Genomic DNA, 22,476 nt, shown 5'->3' on the forward strand with positions numbered 1-22,476 from the left:
GAGGTTGTAAATAAGAGACATGTCAGCCTGCTGCCAGCTGTTTCAGCCAATCCAGCCCAGGTACCAGGCATGGGAATGAAAAGCCACCTGGGTGTCCAGGTGCCCTGTGCCTGCAACTGCTTGAGCTCAAGCAATAGTCACTCCACTGAACCCAGTCACACAGAACTGATAGGTAATGATAAATCATTCAAAGTCACTCGGTTTTACTTGGAATGATTTGTTACGCAGCAAGAGATAAGTGGAACACATGGCATTTTCTTCTGCTTTAGGTGGGGAAACTGAGACTCAGAAATATTAAGAGGGCTTGTCCAAAGTCACATGGCTGCTAAGTGGCAGGCTCAGAGTTAATACCCAACTGTACTAACCTTAAAAATTATTGTCTAGACTCTTTCCTACTGTATTAAAACCATCCTTTCCCATCACCTGGACCCAGGAAGGTGGGGAGGGAGGCAGCATATGATTTGCGTCTTTTTACCGTGAATTCCTCTTGCTTACAGAAGCCCTCTTCCCTAGGAGGGGAGAACACTGTGTCTGCTCCAGCATGTCTGGCCGCCATGGTGTTATCCCAGGCTCCTCTTCTTGAAAGCCTCCCCTCTCTCTCCATGCACTGTCCCCTTGGAAAGAAGCATGTACTGAACATCATCTGTCTAAATATGTTTACCTGATGTTAACTCACACAATCGGCACGAGGGTCGATCAACTACACCTGGCAGGGCATCTGAAGCTCCGCGAGGGGACGGCCTTTGCCCAGACTGACACAATAAATGGATTTCAGAGCTGGAATACCATCTCCGGTTGGTCTACTCACAAATTTTGCTTCCCTCATTGGAAAGTGGAGCTGAGGTTGTGTATGTTCGGTTGGTCCTGACACCCAGCAGCCTTCTGCGCAACAGAAGGTTGTAATCAGTGGCCCAGACACACTAGCCTCACAACGGTCACGTCTGAAGCCATTGCTGCAGCCTCTGTATCCATCCGTCTCCTGGATGGCCCTCCTCTTCTTCACTGATGACTCTGTTTTACCAAGCATGAGATCGTTTTTCCAGAGCTGATCTCGCCTGATAATTAGTCCAAGGTCTATGGGATGACGCCTCGACCTCCTCACTTCTCGGGAGCTGGCTGGTTGTGCTTCTTTAAGACGATGTGTCTGTCCTGCTGGCAGCAGAGCACCATGCTGTCCTACTCGTCACCCGCCCGGGAATTCGAAGGCATCAATTCTTCTCCGGCCTTCTTTACTCACTGTTCAGCTTCCTCATACTTATGAGGTGATTGAAAATGGCAGGGCTTCAGTTAGGCGCATTTCGATCCTCAAAGTGAAGTCCTTGCTCTTCCACATGGCAGAGGACCCCTGCAGTGTTTTTGACTAGTGCAAAATGCCCTTTGATTTCTCGACTGCTGCTTCCATGAGCAGTAGTAAAATGAAATCCTCCACAATTTCGATCATATCTGTTTATCGCAAAGTTGCCTATTGGTCGAGGTAGGAAGCTTTTTGTTTTCTTTATATTGAGTTGTAATTGATACTGAAAGTTGCCATCCTTGATCTTCAACAGCAAGTGCTTTAAGGCCTCCCAATTTTTGCAGCATGCAAGCTGGCTCCATCTGCAATAGCACAAGGTGCTAATAAGCCTTTCTACGATCCTATTTCTGGGTGCTGCTTCATATAGCCCAGCTTCTCAGGTTATTTGCTCAGCAAAAAGATCGAATACATTTTGGAAGGATACAACTCTGGCGAATACCTTTCCTGATTTTAAACCATGACATCAGTCCCTGTTTTGATCACACAACTGCCTTAGTCTATGTAGATGTTCCACATGAACACAATGAAGTGTTCAGTAATTCCCATTTTTCTCAATGTATCTATAGTTTGTTATGATCTACAAGTCAAATGCTGTTACATAATCAATAAAGCCTAAATATACGTCTTTTTGGTATTAGCTGCTCTCAACCAAGACCCATTTGATGTCAACAATGACATCCTTCATTCCCAATCTTCTGAACTGAGTTTGGATTTTTGGCAGCTCCCTGTCGATGTATGTTGTAGCCATTTAAAAATTATTTTCGCTCTCCAGCCACAGCTCCAAAGGCCAGCGTGTCCTGCTCTCCTGCTCAGGCTCAGTCTCGCCATGGCTTCCTACAGCTATCGCCAGTCTTCGTCCGCCTAGTCCTTCGGGGGCATGGGCGGCGGCTCCATGCTCTTCTTACGCGCGCCCAGCATCCATGGGGGCTCTGGTGGCCGCGGCGTGTCCCTGTCGTCCGCTCGCCTCGTGTCCTCGTCCTCCTCCGGGGGCTACGGCGGCGGCTATGCGAGCTACCTGTCCACATCCGACGGCCTCCTCTCCGGCAACGAGAAGCTCACCATGCAGAACCTCAACGACCGCCTGGCCTCCTACCTGGACAAGGTGCGCGCCCTGGAGACGGCCAACACCGACCTGGAGGTGAAGATCCATGACTGGTACCAGAAGCAGGGCCCGGGCCCCGCCCGCGACTACAGCCACTACTACAAGACCATCGAGGGGCTGCGGGACCAGATTCTCGGTGCCACCATCCAGAACTCCAAGGTCGTGCTGCAGATTGACAACGCCCGCCTGGCGCCGGATGACTTCCGTACCAAGTTCGAGACCGAGCAGGCCCTGCGTGTGAGCTTGGAGGCCGACATCAACGGGCTGCTGCGCTGCGTGCTGGACGAGCTGACGCTGGCCCGCGCCGACCTGGAGATGCAGATCGAAGGGCTGAAGGAGGAGCTGGCCTTCCTGAAGAAGAACCACGAGGAGGAAATCAGTGTCTTGAAGGCCCAGGTGGGGGGGCCAAGTCAGTGTGGAGGTGGATTCTACACCAGGCATCGACCTGGCCAAGATCCTGAACGACATGAGAAGCCAGTAGGAGATCTTGGCCGAGAAGAACCGGAAGGATGCTGAAGCATGGTTCATCAAGCAGACCGAGGATCTGAAAATGGACGTCGATGGCCACACACAGAAGCTCCAGGTCAGCAAGACGGAGGTAACTGACCTGCGGCGGACGCTCCAGAGTCTGGAGATTGAGTTGCAGTCACAACTGAGCATGAAAGCCGCCCTGGAAAGCACCCTGGCAGAGACGGAGGCGCGCTTTGGAGCCCATCTGGCGCAGATCCAGGTGATGATCAGTAGCATGGAGGCCCAGCTGAGCAACGTGCGCTCCGACATGGAGCGGCAGAACCAGGAGTACCAGCTGCTCTTGGGCATCAAGTCCCGGCTGGAGCAGGAGATTGCCACCTATCGCAGCCTGCTCGAGGGCCAGGATGCTCACTACAAGGACCTGCCCACCACCAGGGAGCGTTGAGTCCTGGACTTCCTGCTCTCCTGCAGAGGCCCCCGTACCAAGCGGTGGGACCCTTAACCCTGTCTCTTCCCCCAGAACTTCCAATAAAACTATGGCATGGTTAAAAAAAATTATTTTCAACACAATTTTACTGCATGTGATATTAATGATATTATTTGATTGATAATTTCCACATTCTCTTGGGTCCCCATGCTTTGGAATGGGCGTAAAGGTGGATCTCTTCCAATCTGTTGGCCAGGGAGACACTAGTTCTCATTATCCTGCTACCCTCCACCTTTGCTGCATCCCATAGAAAGTCATGGTTTTCCAGAAGACAGAGCCATCCTTGAGTAGAAAAATATTACTCAAAAATATTACCTAACATGGTCTAGGCTCATACGTACTCTCTGAACTAAGGACTATTATGAGCTCCACTTTACAGAAATAATAAAAGATACACTATTTCAATTATTTATCTATGTACAATCCAGTGACATTGATTACACTGAAGTTGTACAGTCCTTTTCCCAAATGATTCCACCACCTTCAACATAAACTTATTATCTCCTAAATTTCTCATTTCGTCTTGTTTGGATCCACCGTCAATGCTCTTGGAATCAGAGGTCAAACAACACATTGCATTGGGTAAATCTGCTGCAGAAGACCTCGTTGAAGTATGGAAAAGCAACCGATCACAATAATCGATGTATGGCGCCCTCCCAGGGGGATGGACAGCAGAAAAGTGGGTGAAAGGAGACAGTGGTTGGTGTAAGACATGGGGAAAAAAGAATACCATACATACTCGTGTATATGCCAAGTTTTCCAGCACATTTTTAATGCAGTTTTTGTGGTAAAATTAGGTGCCTACGCTGATATTTGAGTCAGTTTATACTAGAGTATATACCGTAATTTATCATTATAAGGGGACATTGGGGTGGGTAGAGAAAAAAATTAAAAATGAGGAGCTAATACCAAGGGCTCAAGTAGAAAGAAAATGTTTTGGAAAAGATGATGACAACGTATGTACAGATGTGTTCGACACAATGGATATATGTATGGATCATGATAAGGGTTGTATGAGCCCCCAATAAAATTATATTTTTTAAAAAAGCAAAGATGTTACTTTGAGGACTAAAGTGTGCCTGACCTGAGCCATATTATTTTCATTGTGAAAGTTGGATATTGAATAAAGAAGACTGAAGAAGAATGAAGCGTTTGGATTAAGGGGCTGGCAAAGAAGCTTGAAAGTACCACAGACTGCCAAAAGAACAAGCCAGTCTGTCTTGGAAGAAGTCCAGCCAGAATGTTCCTTCGAAGCTAGGCTGGCGAGACGTCGTCTCATGTAACGAGGCCATGTTATTCAGAGAGACCAGTCCCTGTAGAAGGACAGCATGGTTGGTAGAGCAGAGGAGCAGCGAAAATGAGGAAGACCCTCATGATACATCGTCACACGGGCTGCTCCAATGGGCTAAGACATAAGGACAATGGTGGGCATGGTGTAGGCCTGGGCAGTGCTCCCTTCTATTGTCCACAGGCCCACTAGGAGTTGGACCAGACTCGATGGCCCGTCACAACAACGAACTTCTTGTCTAACCTTTCGAGTTTCCAGTGCACTTTCCAATGGTCAAAGTTGCCCGGGGCCCTGCGTGGGGAGTCGCTGTGCTCAGCTCACACCTGGCAGGCTGCCCCTGGCAGCTGATGAATGAGAGGACTGACTGGGGAAGGAATGAGGTCACATTCCAGGAGACTGAAGCAAGACGGTCCACACATCACTTCAAAAGACTTGGGGAAAAACCAGCAGGACTGGATACCTGTGTCAGATGTGAGACCTGCGTACACAAAAGGGATGCTCAGCTGAGTGAAATATTCAGCTCTCCAGGTCACTGGTCTAAAGGGCCCCGGTGCTGGCTGAGCGTGAGGCCGGGCGCTAGGGCAGAAGCTGTGGGCCCAAGCTCTTTAAACACTCACACACAGCTCCTACTCCACCCTCACCCCCAATTTCCAGAGACTCAAACCTTTCCTGTGGATTTTAAGCACATTGTTATTGTTGTTGTTGTTGTTGTTGTTGGGTGGCATAAGTAAGCTAGACTCCTAGCAGTGTTCTGTAGAACAGAATGAAACATTGCCCCGGCCCCACACTGTCCTCACAATCCTCGCTAGATTGAGCCATTGTCGCAGACATTGTGCCAGGCCCTCCTCTTGAGCACCTCCCTCTTTTCCCTGACCTTCCACTTTAGCAAGCATGATGTCTTCCTCCAGCAGCTGATCTCCCCTTATGACATGTCCAGAGTAAGCAAGGTCTATATCCAAGGAACATTCTGACCGTACTTCCTCCACTGACCACAATGCTATTTATTAATTCACATGTTTTACAAAACAATTTGAGCAGCTACTTTCTGCCAGGCACTGTGTTAGGAGTAGTAAATTTGATATGCTTGTACCTCCTTGGGCCTTGCAGTCTAGTGATATGGACATTTTTAGATATGGGCATTTGGACCCGAAAAGTACAGCGTGCAATAAGAACTAACAGCCTTCTTTCCTGCAGTCTTTCATCCCCTGCCTCCCTTGCTCTATTCTTTCCTTTCTTTCATAAGTACTTATTAAGCCACTGCTAAGTGCCAGGCCTGGTCTAGGTATGAGGATGAAACAATGAGCAAAGGGGAGAATGCCCTGTCCTGCTGGAGCTCACATTCCAGTGAAAATTAAAGGATCTGACCCAGGATTAAAGAAAAGGTAAAGTGAGCCTTCAACTAAGTTCACATGAAAGAAAGATTATAAATAATAAAATCTAAATCTGAAGGATGAAATGGTTATCAGGGGTTAAACTGTGATCCCTCAGTTTACTGAAAGCTGTGGATCACAGTGGATCACCAAGATCCATTTTTAGGGTCCCCACAACAATTACACCTCTGGTGAATCCCCTCTGACCATATTGAGAAATGTAAGGAGCCTTGCTATCAGACAGCATTGTAAAACTGATGATGGCAGATGTAGTGAGGTCAAACTGTAATACCTTATCATTTGATCTCCCTTTGACCCATTTTAAAATTGTTTCAGTTTTAATATTTTCTGTTTTATATTTGATTGGGGTTTTTTCCATGTTTTATCAAGTTATTGTTAGTTTTTTGTTTGTTTGCTTGTTTGTTTGCTTCCCGTTTGTGTTTTGGGTGATTTTCTGTAGAGGAAATAAAGGATACGTAGATCTATCGATAGTAACTGCATTGCTAACTGCCCAGTGGCATGGCAGGGGAGGATGGGGGCGAAATGGAGAGCTAATGACAATGAGAATGAAATTTTCTGAAATTGATTGTGGTAATCATTGCAGATATCTTCTTAATATGATTGAATGATTAAATTGTATGATATGTGAAGTATAGGGCTATAAAATTATTTTCTTTTAATTGTGAAGGCTTTTGAGTTTTATGTCCTTCAAACTGAGGAGTTTGAGGCCACTCACAGGCACCTTAGAAGAAAGGTCTGGGGGGTCTACCTCCAAAACAACCAGCTGTCGCAAACCCCGTGTAGCACAGCTGTACTCTGACATACACAAGGACACCATGACTCGGAGTCAATTGGACGGTAGCTGGTTCCTTATAGTAACCTTAGAGAAGGACAGATTTGTGTTTCAGAAAAATCACACCAGAAAGCAATACAGAAGGTGAATGAAGAGCGAAACTGGAGAAGGAAGATCAGGCTGGAGTCTACAGTCACCGCATGGGGATACGTGACCATGCCTTCCCTGAATCTGGGTAGTGGGAAGGAGGAGGAGCCCGGTAGCTCACACCTCGCACAGCTGTAGAGGCCCGAAGTCCCAAATCTGTGGGTCAGACAGTAGGATGGAGGATTCTCCTGACTCACATGATGAAACTAAAATCACCAGGTCAGAGAGCAGGCTGCTGGCCAACATCCAAAGAACCGGATATCCTAGAATGCTCATGAGTCAGGTGCATGCTCAAGAGAGATTGATTCTTTGCTTGCCCTTATGAAGAGATCACTGAAGATATGCGTGCTGTAGCAAAGTGTGGTGAGGAAACAAAAGGAGTAACATCTGGGGTCATGAAGGCTTTCTTTTTTCAAACCAGCAGCCCCAAATGAGGCATCAACTAAGTCTACATGGAAGAAGCACAGGAGCCCAGGTGATTCAAGGATTGTAAATAATAAAACCCAAATCCAAAGAAGGGCATGAGAGCAGAGCTTATGTTCTGAACTCCCGGTTGGCAGACGGCTATGGATCACAGTGGAAACCCAAATTCATGTTCAGGGGTCACACGTGGATGAAGCCTGTGGTGAATCCCCTCTGACCACAGTTAAGGTGTGGTCTTAACTTGTCAGAGAGAGAGAGAGAGAGAGAGAGAGAGAGAGAGAGAGAGAGAGAGAGCATTGTAAAGTCAATTATGACAAATGTCGGTAGGTTAAAATGCAATGCCATATCATTTGCTCTCCCCTTTGACCACTTTTAAGTTGTTTCCATTAGGGGAAAGTGAAAAGGAAAGACACGTGGATGAAGCCTCCTGTGTGTCAGAGACGTGACTAACAGTGTTAGCAAGCCGCAGAGTGCACTGCAAAGTGGGTTGCTGCCAATGCCGTTAGGTTAAAGAATAGCACCTTATGACTCGATCTCCTTTTGGACCCATTTTAAATTTGTGCAATTTAAAAATATTTTCTGCTTTCTTTTTGCTGGAAAATTTTGTTTTATTTTGTTGTTGCTATTGTCTATAGAGACAGTAGCTAGATCAGTGATTCTCAACCTCCCTAATGCCGCCACCCTTTAATACAGTTCCTTATGTTGTGGTGACCCCCCCCCACCATAAAATTATTTTTGTTGCTACTTCATAACTGTAATTTTGTTTCTGTTATGAATCAGGTGACCCCTGTGAAAGGGTCGTTTGACCTCCAAAAGGGTCGCAACCCACAGGTTGAGAACCACTGGATGATTTCTTAGGAGTGTGGCAGGGGAGGATGGGAAGAAATGGGAGGAAATGGGGAGAAAGAAATGAAGAATATAAGAAAGAAGAAAATATCTAGGGGAGGGAGGGAACAAAAGATGAACTGACACCAAGGGCTCAAATAGAAAGTAAATGTTTAGAAAATGATGATGGCAACATATGTACAAATATGCTTGATAAATTGATGTATGGAATATTATAAGAGCTGTGAGCCCCCAATAAAATGATTTATAGAGACAAATTAATTAATTAAAACTAACAAAGGACAAGAAAAATAAAATGTCCTAAAATTGATCGTGGTAATGATTGTAGAACTCTGTTTAATAGGGGATATGCTAATAAAACAGTTATTGAACATTATTGACTTACTGAACACTAAGGAAAGAAGACCGGATGAGCTGTGGGAGGACGTCAAGAACATCATTCATAAAGAAAAAAAGTGTCATTAAAAAGATAAGAAAGAAAGAAAAGATAAAAGTGGAAGCTAGAACAGACTCTGGAACTTGCCCTTAAGCATACAGTAGCTAAAGCAAATGGAAGAAATGAAGTCAAAACACCAACAGAAAATTTCAAAGGGCATCTCGAGAAGACCAAGTCAAGTATTATAATGAAATGATATACAAAGACCTAGAGTTGGAAAACCAAAGGGGAAAACATGCTTAGGATATCTTAAACTGAAAGAACTAAAGAAAAACATTCAAGCCCCCAGTTGCCTAAGGGCAAAATAGTGAATGATGCAGGAAAGCATCACAAGAGGATGGAAAGAATAGACAGTCACTGTAGCAAAAAGAACTAGTCGACATCCCCCTATTTCAGGAGGCAGCATATGAGCAAGAACCAGTGGTGCTAAAGGAAGAGGTTCAAGCTGCACTGAAGATATTGGCCAAGAACAAGGCTCCAGGAGTTGGTGAAACACCAATTGAAAGGTTTCAACAAGCTGATGAAGCACTGGAAGCACTCACTCGTGTATGCCAGGACATTTGGAAGACAGCTACTTGGCCAACTGACTGGAAGAGCCCCATATTTGTACCCATTCCAAAGAAAGGTGACCCAAAGGAATGCTTAAATTATAGAACGATATCATTGATATCAGGATCCCTGGTGGAGTAGTGGTTACACATTTGGATATGATCCACATGGTCAGCAGTTCGAAACCACCAGCAGCTCCATGGGAGAAAGACTGGGCTTTCTACTCCCATAAACAGTTGCAGTCTTGGAAAGCCACAGAGGGGTCGCTATAAGTCAGCATTGCCTTGATAGCAGTGAGTTTGTTTTGGTTTTGGTTTATCATTGATTCAGCAAGTAAAATGTTGCCAATGATCAGCCAACAATAGTTGCAACCTTAATTGACAGGGAGCTGTCAGGGGTTCAGGCCGGATTCCAAAGAGGATGTGGAACAAGGAAGGAGCACCATTGCTGATGTCAGATGGATCCTGGCTCAAAGCAGAGAAGACCAGAAAGATGTCTATGTGTGTTTCATTGAATGTGCCAAGGTATTCGACTCTGTTGATCCTAACAAAGTATGAGAAGAACGGAAATTCCAGAACACTTCATTGTGCTCATGAGGAACCTGTACGTGGATCAAGAGGCAGCTGTGCAAACAGAACAAGAGGATGCTGCATAGTTCAAAATCAGGAAAGGTGTACTGTAGGGTGGTATCCTCTCACCATACTTATTTAATCTCTATGAGCAAATGATTAAAGAAACTGGATTATATGAAGAAGAATGTGGCATCAGGATTGGAGGAAGGCTTATCAGCAACATGTGATATGCAGATGACACAACCTTGCTTGCTGAAAGCGAGGCAGACCCGAAGCACTTGCTGATGAAGATGAAGGATTGTAGCCTTCGGTATGGATTAAAACTCAATGGAAGGAAGACCAAAATCCTTATAGCTGGTCCATAGGTAACATCGTGATAAATGGAGAAAAGGTTGAAGTTATAAAGTTTCATCTTGCTTGGCTCCTCAATTGACGCTCATGGAAGCAGCAGTCAAGAGATCAAAAGATGCATTGCATTGGTTAAATCTGATGCACAGTATCTCTTCAGGGTATTGAAAAGCAAGGATGTTACTTTGGGGACGAGGGTGCATCTGACCCAAGCCATGGTATTTCCATTAGCTTCATATGCTTGTGAAAGTTGGGTATTGAATACAGAAGAGCTAAGAATTGAAGCATTTAGATTGTGGTGCTGGGGAAGAACATTGCAGCTACTGTGCATGGACTGCTAAAAGGACCGACAAACCTGCTTGCATGAGGAAGAGCCAGAGTGCTCCTGAAAGCCTAGAATGGTGAGACTTTGTCTTACATACTTTGGACATGTTGTCAGGAGACACTAGTCTTTGGAGAATGACCATGTTAGGTAGGGTAGAGGGTTATCGAAGGAGAGGATGACCCTCAAGGAGATGGATTGACACTATGGCCTCACCAATAGGCTCAGGCATAGCAACAGTTGTGATGATGGGGCAGGACCAGGCAGTGTGTTTTCTGTTGTGCATAAGGTCACTATGGGTTAGAACTGACCGGAGAGGCCTAAACAGCAACATATTTAAGTGTAGATCTATGTATGCATTTACACACACACACACACACACACACACACACATACACACACCAGTGGCTGTCAAGTTGATTCTGACACACGGTGACCTCTTAAGCGTCAGAGCAGTACTATGCTCCAGAGGGTTTTCAATGGCCGATTTAAGCAGGCCTCTGTTGGTGAACTCAAACATCCAGCCTTTCCGTTAGGAGCTGAGTGTGTTACCTGTTTGCATCGTCCCCTGCCCTCCCCCACCCCTATCGCTGGTGAATCAATTCCAATTCATTACACTAGCTACATATACATATGAAATCCATCGCTTGTGTGTGTTTATGATAGATGTCTCATTACTCTCTATGTGACCTTGATCCTGCCAACTTTACTTTCAATAGTCATGGTAGTATGTTTTGGGGGAAAGTGTGACCCTAGACAAGAAGTGCTAAAACCTAGTGCTACAGTAGTTAGCTCTCCTTTCTTTGACTAGCCCCAGTCTCTCCCCCAGGCTCTCCTTCTTGGAAATCACTGACGTCAATGTACAGACTTTCAATTAAGAGGCAAGATGCATAGAGGCTGGAAATCCTGAAACAGACTCTACATTCACTTTTGGCAGGGTTTTGGTCCCTCCGCGTTCCCACTCTTCCCTTTATAGGAGAAAGAGCTTTAGGCAGATTGATTTTGTGCCAGAAACTAAGCCTTTCTGCAATTTAGACTTTTTCTTCAAGTTGTGTTGGAAACAGACTCATCCGATAGCTTCTCTGGAATTCAGACTATTTCAGGCTGTTGGTAAGCCTTGGACAAAGCGCATTCCCTAATCCTTGAAGCTCTTGAACATCTTGTTTACCCTACAGCCTTGGCAGGTGTGGTCCAGCCTTTTCAAAGTCAAGTACCCCAGGGAAGGATCTTTCTTTTTCTTTTTCCTTTTTATTGTATTTTTTAAAATTAATTTATATATACATATTTTTTACAAATTCCTTTTAAAAAAAGAAATTGATTTTAGGTTTAAAATAACACGAGTGACTACACAAATCTGTAAGTGAAATGACATCATAGGAAGTTTTTTTTTAAACATTTTATTAGGGGCTCTTACAACTCTTATCACAATCCATACATATACATACATCAATTGTATAAAGCACATCCATACATTCTTTGCCCTAATCATTTTCAAAGCATTTGCTCTCCACTTAAGCCCTTTGCATCAGGTCCTCTTTTTTTCCCCTTCCTCCCCGCTTCCCCCTCCCTCATGAGCCCTTGATAATTTATAGATTATTATTTTGTCAAAGCTTGCCCTATCCGGCATCTCCCTTGACCCCCTTCTCTGTTGTCCATCCCCCATGTAAGATGCCTGCCCCCTTTTATGTTCACCACACTTTATCTCCACTCCCTGCAAAACAAATCAGACTGGAACCCCTTCCATGTCAGAAACTTATTTCAAGCTGTCCCCACAACACTCTTCCCCTCTCCCAAAGACATGTTGCATTGGGTAAATCCACTGCCCAGGACCTCTTCAGAGCACTGAAAAGCAAGGATGTTGCTTTGAGGTACACCCGGCCCAAGCCATGGTATTTTCAGGTACCTCATATACACGTGAAATTTGGACACTGACTAAGGAAGACTAGTGACGAATCAGTGCATAGGAATTGTGCTGGAGGAAAACAATGAAAGTACCATGGACTGCCAACAGACCAAGCCAATCTGTCTCAGAAGAACTACATCCAGCCAGAGTGCTCCTTAGAGGCAAGGATGATGAGACTTCATCTTACATGCTTGAACATGTCGGCAGAGACCAGTCCCTGAATAAGGAAGGACGCCATGTTTGGAGATGAGGAAGGCCCTCAAGGAGATACATTGGCCCAGTGGCTGCAACCCTGAGCTCAAGCATGGGAACAGCTGTGAGGATGGCGCAGGCCTGGGCAGGGTTGTGTTCTGGTGTACATTGGGTCATTATGGGTCGGAACTGATCCGATGGCTCCTAACAAGCGCACGCATTATTTGTGCATTCATGCAACACAGCCATTTACGTCACAGTCATCCATTCCTTTCATCGGGCAAGCTGTGCAGGAGGCGAGGGCAATGAGGTAGGGAGAGCCCCTGCCATCATGGAGTTTAGCAAGGAAGGTAGGCAAGGTCTTGGAGAATGGTAAGGATCATTGGTAATGGAAAGGCACAGGATGATATTGGAATTCTCAGCTGGGGTGAGGCAGGGCCCTAAACTGCTGTGGATCAGGGAGGCCCTTCTGAAGGAAATAAAGGTTAGACTAAGACTGAAGGATGAACAGTACCTGACCAAAGGAGGTGGAAGACAAAAGGACTGGCAGATGTGGCCTGTTGACACTCACTATCCACCCCAACCTTCTGCGAGTGTGCAGAATCTGGAAAGCCCCAAACTACAGTTCCCAAATACCTTTGCTGTATAAGGAGAGACAGGTGCCAGGCACACACGGATGTGTCACCGAAATTGCCTACACTTTGGATCCTGACTCTGCCATCGTGCTATTTGGGTCTTTGGGGAAGCAGAGACTGAGACACATTAGGTTTATTGGGAGGAGTACTAGTGAAAGGACAAGGGGAGGAAGCTGTCTGGTAAACACTCACCGAGGTCTCTCCCTGCCTGATGGCAACATCAGTAGAGCGTGCTCCTTAAGGGGGTCCTACTTGGGGTGGAAATGCTTGAAACCTCCTGGCCCAGTCATTGACTGGGGTCATACAAAGGAACAAGAACAGAGGGCGACCAGAAAGAACAAACAACAGGAGGCGATCGGCCCACCTTGCAGCTGGGCAAGAAGTCTTTTTTTGAGGGGAACAAACGAAGAGCACCGCTGGCCCCCAAAGCCACCATTAGCGACGTGATCTTGTGGCATTTCACCTTTCTATGCGCCAGCACATTTTATTTGCAAAATAAATACCTTAATAACAACCTTATTGCGTTATTGGGACAATTATGTGGACTGACTAATGAATAGTGCTTAGGAACAGTGTCTGGCTCATAGTAGGTGCTCATTACGTGTTAGCTGTGATTATCAATCGAGTCCCTGGCGGTGCACTGAGTTAACATGTTCCGCTTCCGGTTGTAATTTTGAGACCACCCAGAGATCATCCACTTCTGAGAAGGCGGCCACTGCAACCTCAATGGAGCACAGTTCTATTCTGGCACAGTGAGGTTTCCCAGGAGTCCAATCGATAGCAATTGGTCTGACACTGATCATGGACGTTGCACCAGACCTATAGGATCTGCCCAATGTACATTCTGGAAGAGACACAGAAGGACATTACAAAGGGTAGGAGAACATGCATGTAAGTAGAAGTTCTGAAGTTTTCTGTCCTCTAATCAGTCGAATGGCAGATTCCAGTTTTAGACTCTGGTCTGGGCAGGGAATGACCGCCACCGTGACTGAAGTGGCGGCAGTGGGTCTAGGAAGATGTGCATAGATTCAGCATGCATTCTCTTTTCAAAATGTTTTTACATGGTGGGACTTGCAGTGGGGAGAGAAAGAAGGGTTGAGGCTGATTCCAGGCCTTGGACTCAGCGGCTCGGAGGATGACCAGATGCGGGGCAGTGCCAGCGGAGGAACAGCCTAGACCTTTGTTCTTGTTCGCGCACAAGCAGGCGGGGATGTCTGTGAGGCGATGCAGAAGTCAAGGACGCGATTGGACACGAGTGCTCCTCATCTAGATCTGAGCTCAAGATAGACGTTGGGTTATTATGGTAAGACAGTATTTAAATGCCTGAGAATGGATGAGAGAACATGACGCGAGGCCAGCCTCCTCCCTCGCCCTCTTCTCCCAGACACATTCCAACGTTGCCACCACCTGTCCTTGGACTGTCTGTCTGTCCTTCATCTAATTTGCTGCCCCTGTCCAGTCAGTCACTCGAGCCTAGCCCCGCGCTGGGGCCCCAGGCCGCTCTTTCCACATGTACACCCGCCTCTGAAGTAAAATGGGGGGAAAAATTAAGGATCTGACTCAGATAACGCTGATTTCATTTTTTTGTAAAAATACCTATATGGCTCTCGAATCATTTTTGAATTGTTGAGAGGAGCAGGATTGGCTTTTCCATCTCAAAAGTCTGCTGATTCATGACGTAGGCAATGGCACCAGCCACCCTCACCGGTTTTCCTTGCCCCTCTCTTGCCCCTTCTCCCCTCCTTTCCCCCATGCCTATTTAAACCAGCCTCCAAGTGATTTTCCAGACCCTAATCTAATCATGTCAACTCAAAACGCACTTTCTTAAAATTCATCAATCAGTTCCCATTGCAGTCGGGATAAATAACATGGGTTTGGTTTTGTTTTTGCCTTCCCTAAGCTACTTCTTGGCTAGCTGTTCATAGTCTGTCCTTAGCTTGCTTCTCTGGCTCATTCCTTTTTGATCACTGGTATGTACTTTATAGTCCACTTATATCAAAGTATGTGCTAGTGCCGATGCCCTCCATGCTACCTCATGCCATGCAGCCTCAGTGGGTTCCTCTCACTCTGAAAACAAAATCTACACTCAAGAGAAGTAAAGCTGCACCAGAGAGACTCTGGAGCCCTGGTGTCATAATGGATTGTATGTTAGGCTGCTAACCTCATGGTCAGCAGTTCGAAACCACCAACCTCTCTGCAGGAGGAAGATGAAGCGTTCTGCTCCTATAAAGATTCACAGCATTAGGAATCAAAAGGGGGTAGTTCTGTTCTGCTCCACAGGGTCACTGAGAGTCAGCATCGACTGGATGGCAGTCAGTGCGAGTCGAGAAGTACTCTCATTCAGTTGATGAGCAACTGGATAGGTGGGTGGTCCATGAGTAAATGGATGTATGAATCATAGATAACTTGCTTTATATCACTAGGCCCTTATATAGAGAACCCAGGACTCCCAGCAAGATCTACTGACTACTCCCTCCATGTGTCTTCTGGATTGAAAAACCAGTTTGCCAACTTCCCAACGTTCCCAGATGTTTTTCACCCTGGAAAGCTTTCTCAGGGGGTAATTATGTACCTTGAGAATTCCCAGCTTCCCAGATATGGAGATCTACTTTCCAAGGCGTGCAGAGCAGTAATTTGTCCGGTTGGCTTCACAGTGCCCGGTGTTGTGTAGACCCAGCTAATTAAGGGCCATGTTACAATTACAGAAAATGACAAGGCAGCAGTATGAATTCTGTTTTGTTCCCTGCCTTTTCTGGGAGAAGAACTTGCTTGGTATTATGGCTTTTAACATAGGTTCTGTTTTTTGGCATAAAATTCACATAACATTCAATTAAGTGGTTCAATCACATTAAGAAGAGCTGTGAAATGATCTGCATAGTCATTTTTAGGACATTTTCTTTTTTCTTGTAGTGAATGCTGTTAGCGTCTCATTTCCCTGAACTGTGCCTGCCCTTGTCCCTATGTAATTATTAATCTAGTTACTATTTCAATAGATTTACCTATCCTGGATTTCATACATGGAAAAGCATACAAAACAAAATAAAAAACACATCAACAAAATCCAACAATCAAAAAAACAACCCAGCAATAATGACAAAATAGAACAAACCCCAATCAAAAAGAAAGCAGAAATCCCCTCCCAGGGGGATGGGCAACAGAAAAGTGGGTGAAGGGAGACATCGGTCAGTGTAAGACATGAAAAAATAACAATAATGTATAAATTATCAAGGGTTCATGAGGGAGGGAGGGGAAATGAGGAACTGATATCAAGGGCTCAAGTAGAAAGAAAACGTTTTGAAAATGATGATGGCAACAAATGTACAAATGTGCTTGACACAATGGATGGATGTATGGATTGTGATAAAAGTTATATGAGCCCCCAATAAAATAAAAAAAGAAAGGATAAAATAATAAAGTCTAGCACAAATTTACAATGAGTCAAAAGGAAGATTTCATAATAGTTACATTTTAACGTAATTTCATCTGCAAGAATCCACTTTCCATTGCATTCTGCATGACAACAAGGCCATTCACACCCCTGGTCTATGGTCAGACAGGATCCCCCAGGGAATTAATCAATCTGTGTTGCCCTCTACTTAAAAAATAACTAAAACTGGAATGACTTCTAAATGTGTCAAAAGGAGATCAAATGATAAGGTTTTAGCCTAACAATATCTGTCATTATCAAGTTTACAATGCAATCTAATAAGAACGCTATTCACACCCCTTTCACCGGAGGATTTTATCTCTGTCTGGACCTCAGCAAATGGGTTTTGAGCATCCATTGTCATCCATAGCCTTCATTGTTTTTCAGCCCAGTTTTTCTGTGAGCCTTTCCCAGTCCTCTCCAGTATTCAGCTACTCTAGCAGAGACCTAAACTGACAGTAGTTTAAACAAAACCAAACTCACTAATATTAAATGGATTTTGACTCAGGACATAGTAGAATTGCTTCCTAGGGTTTCTGAGACTAAAGTTTTATGGGAGCAGACAGCCTTATTTCCATCCTTTGGAATAGTTGGTGGGTTTGAAGCATTACTCTCATGGCTGGTAGCCCAATGATTAACCCACAGCATCACCAAGGATAAACACCTGGTGTTATCCTTTAGCATACACGCCAAAACTCCAAACCAAACTGACTGCCCTTGAAGCAAGTCTACCAATGCTTCCCTAACAGGGCTACCAGAGCGCCTTTCAGCTGTTGAAAGATTAGTGTATTTCTCACGCATGGGACAACTTGGGTATGGGCAGCCAAGGTTTGTCCAGAAGCTCCACAGTTTCAGGATGCCTCTCTGGTGGCTTCAAAGAGCACTTTTCTTGTTCAGAGAGGCAATGCCACTCAATACCTGGTCTGCCCTTTGTCCAGCAAGAGGGACCTGAAAGAGAAGGGAAGGGCATGTCACTTTTCTCAGCAGGGCCCACAAATTGTACCATGATAATAAATGATTTTATTGGGGGCTCTTACAGCTATTATAACAATCCATACATCAATTTATGTGGAAATTAAAAATTTTAAAACCTTTTGTTCTTTTGAGTATTCCCCTGAACTGTCAAGGAATTATCATCTATTTTATTTAGGTTTTCATTTTTGCAAATTCCACCCAGAATCTAAATTCAATTGGAAACCAATAAACACTAGTTGAAATCCAAAGGGGTAGATCATTCAGATTGACTCCATTAAGTATGCAACCCTGAAGCAAAGCTTTCCTTCATTTAAAAGGGGGGGGGAAAAGAAAATTCTTAATATGGCTCTTCTATCCACTTCTCCATAACTCACACCTAAGGATTGGGGGGGGGATCGTGCAAATAAGTTGTAGAGGACTCTACCGTGGGGACTGGTCAGTTTAGCCTTTCTCCTAGCCATAAGAAGGTGACACATCAGAAGCAGAGAGAATTCCTGGGACCATGAAGGGGAAAGAGACACCCCAGAAGCACATTTTAAGAAATCATTTTATTGGGAGCTCATACAACTCTTATCACCATTCATACATACATCAATTTTATAAAGCAAATTTGTACATTCGTTACTCTCATCATTCTCCACGTAAGCCCCTGGCATCAACTTCTTATTTTGCTCCTCCCTCCCCACACCCCCTCCCTCAAGAACCCTTGATAATTTATGAATTATTATTTTGCCATATCTTACACTGTCTGACTCCCTTCACCCACTTTTCTGTTGTCCGTCCCCCAGGGAGGAGGTTATAGGTAGATCCTTGTAATCGGTTACCCCTCTCTACCCCACCCTCCCTCCACCTTCCCAGTATCGCCACGCTCAGCCCTGGTCCTGAAGGGATCATCTATCCTGGATACCCTGTGTTTCCAGTTCCTATATGTACCAGTGTACATCCTCTGGTCTAGCCAGATTTGCAAGGTAGAATTTGGATCATGATAGTGGTGGGTAGAGGGGGGAAGTATTTAGGAACTAGAGGAAAGTTGTGTGTTTCATCGTTCCTACACTGCACCCTGACTGGCTCGTCTCCTTCCCATGACCCTTCTGTAAGGGAATGTCGAGTAGCCTGCAGATGGGCTTTGGGTCCGCACTCCACACTGCCCCTCGTTCACAATGATATGATTTTTTGTTCTTTGATGCCTGATACCTGATCCCTTCGACATCTTGCGATCACACAGGCTAGTGTGCTTCTTCCATGTGAACTTTGTTGCTTCTGAGCTAGATGGCCATTTTTTTACCTCCAAGCCTTTAAGACCCCAGATGCTATATCTTTTGATAGCCGGGCACCATCAGCTTTCTTCATCACATTTGCTTATGCACCCATTGGGAGTAGAAATTCCATCTTTCTACTGAAGAGTGGCTTATGGTTTCAAACAACTGGACTTGCAGATTGAAGCCAAACACCACTACACCTCCTGGGCTCCTTCCGGATATAAACCTCCATAATTGTGAATATTGTCTGTGAGTTGTCTGTGGTCATTGGGATGGATTATTGAGCTTAGCAGAGAAACGGAGCGCTGTGGGAGTGGTGATTGGTGTCAGAATAGCGTGAACTAAGGATGAAGGGTAGAGGCAGGCGCGGCTGGCGATTGCCTTGTGGAAGTCAGCCTTGGGCTGCTGTGGAGATGGATTCTTCTCCTCCTTGCCTAAAGCCTGAGGAGGTCAGATGGGGCCACCTCTGTTTCCACAAACAGCTGAGTGGCCACTGTAGAGCACAAGTCAGGGCTTATCACTCCATGAAAGATGTCATGGGATTCAATAAATATTTGACTTCTAACTCCCAACACATGAGAATTAGGATCATGATCTGTACCACCCGGGACTTAAGAGAATATTTAGCCTGTTTTTCAAAATTATTTTGCACACACACACACACAGTTTGAGAAAGTCTTATGAGGAATCTTAGTAAATGGGTGTGAACGGATGAAAACTAGCGCCTCTGGTTGAAATCAGGGATGCTTCATTGACCCATTTGCTTTCTCTCCTCCATCTCATCCCAAAGGGAATGCAGATTCTGAGTGAACATTTGGGATCACAGTTTGCACACAACTGATTGTGGCATATCCTCTTCTTTTTCCTGATTTGGTGGGGGGTGGGGGGGGGGGTGTTTCTGAGGGCCAGGAAACAAAGGGAATTGCCATTGTGTGGCCCTGAGATGAGTACTTCCAAGATGTGCAAACTTGCTCAAAGTTACCAAGCAATTTATTGGCAGAGTTGAGGCTGGAAGCACAACTGCTAGCTTGTAAACAGCACAGAAGATGGGCTCGCTCCAGCGTACGAAGCCAGAGCCAGCAGCATCTGGGTCTGTGTGGGCCATGCAGCAGCGTGGTCTTGAGATAACTCACATCTTCTTAAACCAACTTGACTCCACCCATGTTTCAGGGGTTCCACACTCACAGTTGGCTTTTGTTTTGTGGACACTCAAGTATGGGGTGTGTTGGGAGGAGTTCTTGGCTTGAACCAATCTAGCTCCGAAAACATGGGCAAGTCTTCTATTTATGCTAAGCATACTTACTTTGAAGGGTTGCCGTGAGATCTGAATGAGACAAGGTCTTAAAACAGCAGTAGTGAGGCCTCTCAAAACCAAACCTACCCCACTGTCGTGGAGTTCCTTCTGACTCATAGTGACCCAGTAGGGTGGCATAGGATTGCCACACAGGGTTTCCGAGCCTGTGAATCTTGAAACCAGCAGGCGGCCGCATCTGTCCCCTGCAGAGTGGATGGGTTTGAGCCGATGGTTCCCAGCTGCACAGTAAACCACGGCTCCGCTGGGGCTCCTCAGACAGATCTGAGAAATGGCTTTTGCTGTTATAGGCAGAGAATTTTTGCCAAATTCTAGTACCCTTGAGGGACTCATCAGCTAAAGGGACTCACCAGGACAAGAAAGAGAGGTCAGAATACCAGCTGCCTGTCCTTGACCCTGGAGAGCAGGGTAAACGGTGTGTTCAGTAGGAGCTGCCAAAGCTAAGCCTGGCTCATCCTCTTAGAATAAAATGTAGAGAACCCAACGTGAGGGATAGCGTAGGCTTGAGGCTGTCTGCTGTAGACAGGGCTTCTCAAGTATAAACGGTCATTGGAATCTCAGGGGGCTCTTGTTACAGATCTGGGGTAGGGTGATCAGTTTATAGTTGACTAGGAGTTGAAATGTGGGTGTTTCAAAGCCAACCATCAGCCCCACAGAAGGAAAGGCCTAATGTCCTGCTTGGTTAGATTTCTGGCAAGAAAACCCTTTGGATGAAAGGCTGCCTCTTTTGGCCACGAGACCAGCAGAACTGGACAGTGCACGGCAACATTACTGAGCGTTTGATAGAAGGTTCTACGGAGGAATCCAGACCAAACGTAGAATACAATTTCAGATTCGCCCAAAATCCAGACTTTGTGGAGCCACAGAGGGTGGATGAACCCCTGAAACGATTTCCCTAAAATAGTCTTTGAACCTTAAATCAAAAGTAGCTCCTAAAGTCTTCTTAAAACCAAACGATAGGTTTGCTTCACTAGTGTACAATGGCCACACGGCGCTTATCTATGTGGGATCAAATTGACAGCAGCAACTTGGAAAAATAGCTAACCACCTTAGGGAGTAGTGAGCTTATGTGAACAGAGGAGGAATGAATGACTCAGAGAAGGGAGATGAGGATGGCTCTGCAACTCCAAGAATGCAATTAGGACTACTGACATGGACAGACATGCAGAAACTCGAACTGGATGGTGTTTACGCTGTGTGTGTGCTCCATACAGCAACAACAAAATACTAAAACTAAAAAGGAACCCTCTGGAGTTCTATTCTATAAGGCATGGGCTCGCCATGAGTCCCAACCAGCTCTACAGCACGGTGCAACAGCACACTGGATCTCGTGAAAAGGAAGGCATTCTGCATCAAGAGGCTTGGGGAGGGGCGTGAGGTTCCCCAACTTTACTTCAAGGTGATGCTTATAACACTTAATAACAAGGATGCCAAAGGAAGAGGCTTCAGTGATGCAGGGGTCAATCCGGTCTGTATTGCACCTAGTAACTGTAAACCTCAGGCAGGGCCTTGGGTCCTTTATGTTAGACATGTAGCTAATATTACCAACTTTGCAGCTAGGCTTCTAACATCCAGAACTTCCTGTCTCTTTCCCCCCACGTGGAACACAAGACTAGGAACACTTGGTGTAGAATGATTTCCAACAGAGTGGTCAAAGTGCTTTCCTAGCCCTTTCCTTCTCTTTCCCACCAATTTCTATAGTGGCGTAGTTGGTAACTTGTTGGATTGCTACCTGCAAGGTCAGTAGTTCAAAACCAGCAGCCACTCCATGGGAGAAAGATGAGGCTTTCTACTCCCATAAAGATTAACAGTCTTGGAAATCTACCGGGGCAGTCCTAATTAGTCCTAGAGGGTCACTTTGAGCCAGAATTGTCTTGATGGGAGGGACTCAGCTCCTCCCACTTCCTGCATTTTGCTATCCTCACTTCTCTGTAAACAGCGATAATACTGGCCTTTCAGGTTTGTTGAGAGGATTAAGTGAGTTACCAGGTGTTCCCAAGAACAATTACAGTAAGAACCTGGCTGTAAAGGTCTTACTTACAGATAGTTCCTGTTGTTGGGTGCTGTTGATTTGGTTCCAACTCACAGTGACCACAGAATGAAACATTGCTGGTCGTTCACACTCCTCACAGTGCTGTTTCAGTCTATGGTGCAGTCACTATGTCGCTCCTCCTCGTGACGGTCTTCCCGCTCTCCACTGCTCCTCGACTCGACCAAGCACGGTGTCCTTCCCTACAGAGTGATGTCTCCTGAGAACAGGTCCAAAGTATATGAGACAAAGTCACACCCTCCTTGCTCCTAAGGGACATTCAGGTTGTACTTCTC

The 22,476-nt window shown here is 45.5% G+C and overlaps 1 pseudogene; it reads left to right on the forward strand.

The window, feature by feature from the left end:
• The first annotated feature begins 2,120 nt into the window (after positions 1–2,120).
• On the forward strand, positions 2,121–3,312 carry LOC142429157 (keratin, type I cytoskeletal 19 pseudogene; annotated as a pseudogene).
• The last annotated feature ends 19,164 nt before the right edge of the window (positions 3,313–22,476 follow it).

The sequence above is a fragment of the Tenrec ecaudatus genome, chromosome 1 (genome assembly GCF_050624435.1).
Source record: "Tenrec ecaudatus isolate mTenEca1 chromosome 1, mTenEca1.hap1, whole genome shotgun sequence".
Lineage (NCBI taxonomy): Eukaryota > Metazoa > Chordata > Mammalia > Afrosoricida > Tenrecidae > Tenrec > Tenrec ecaudatus.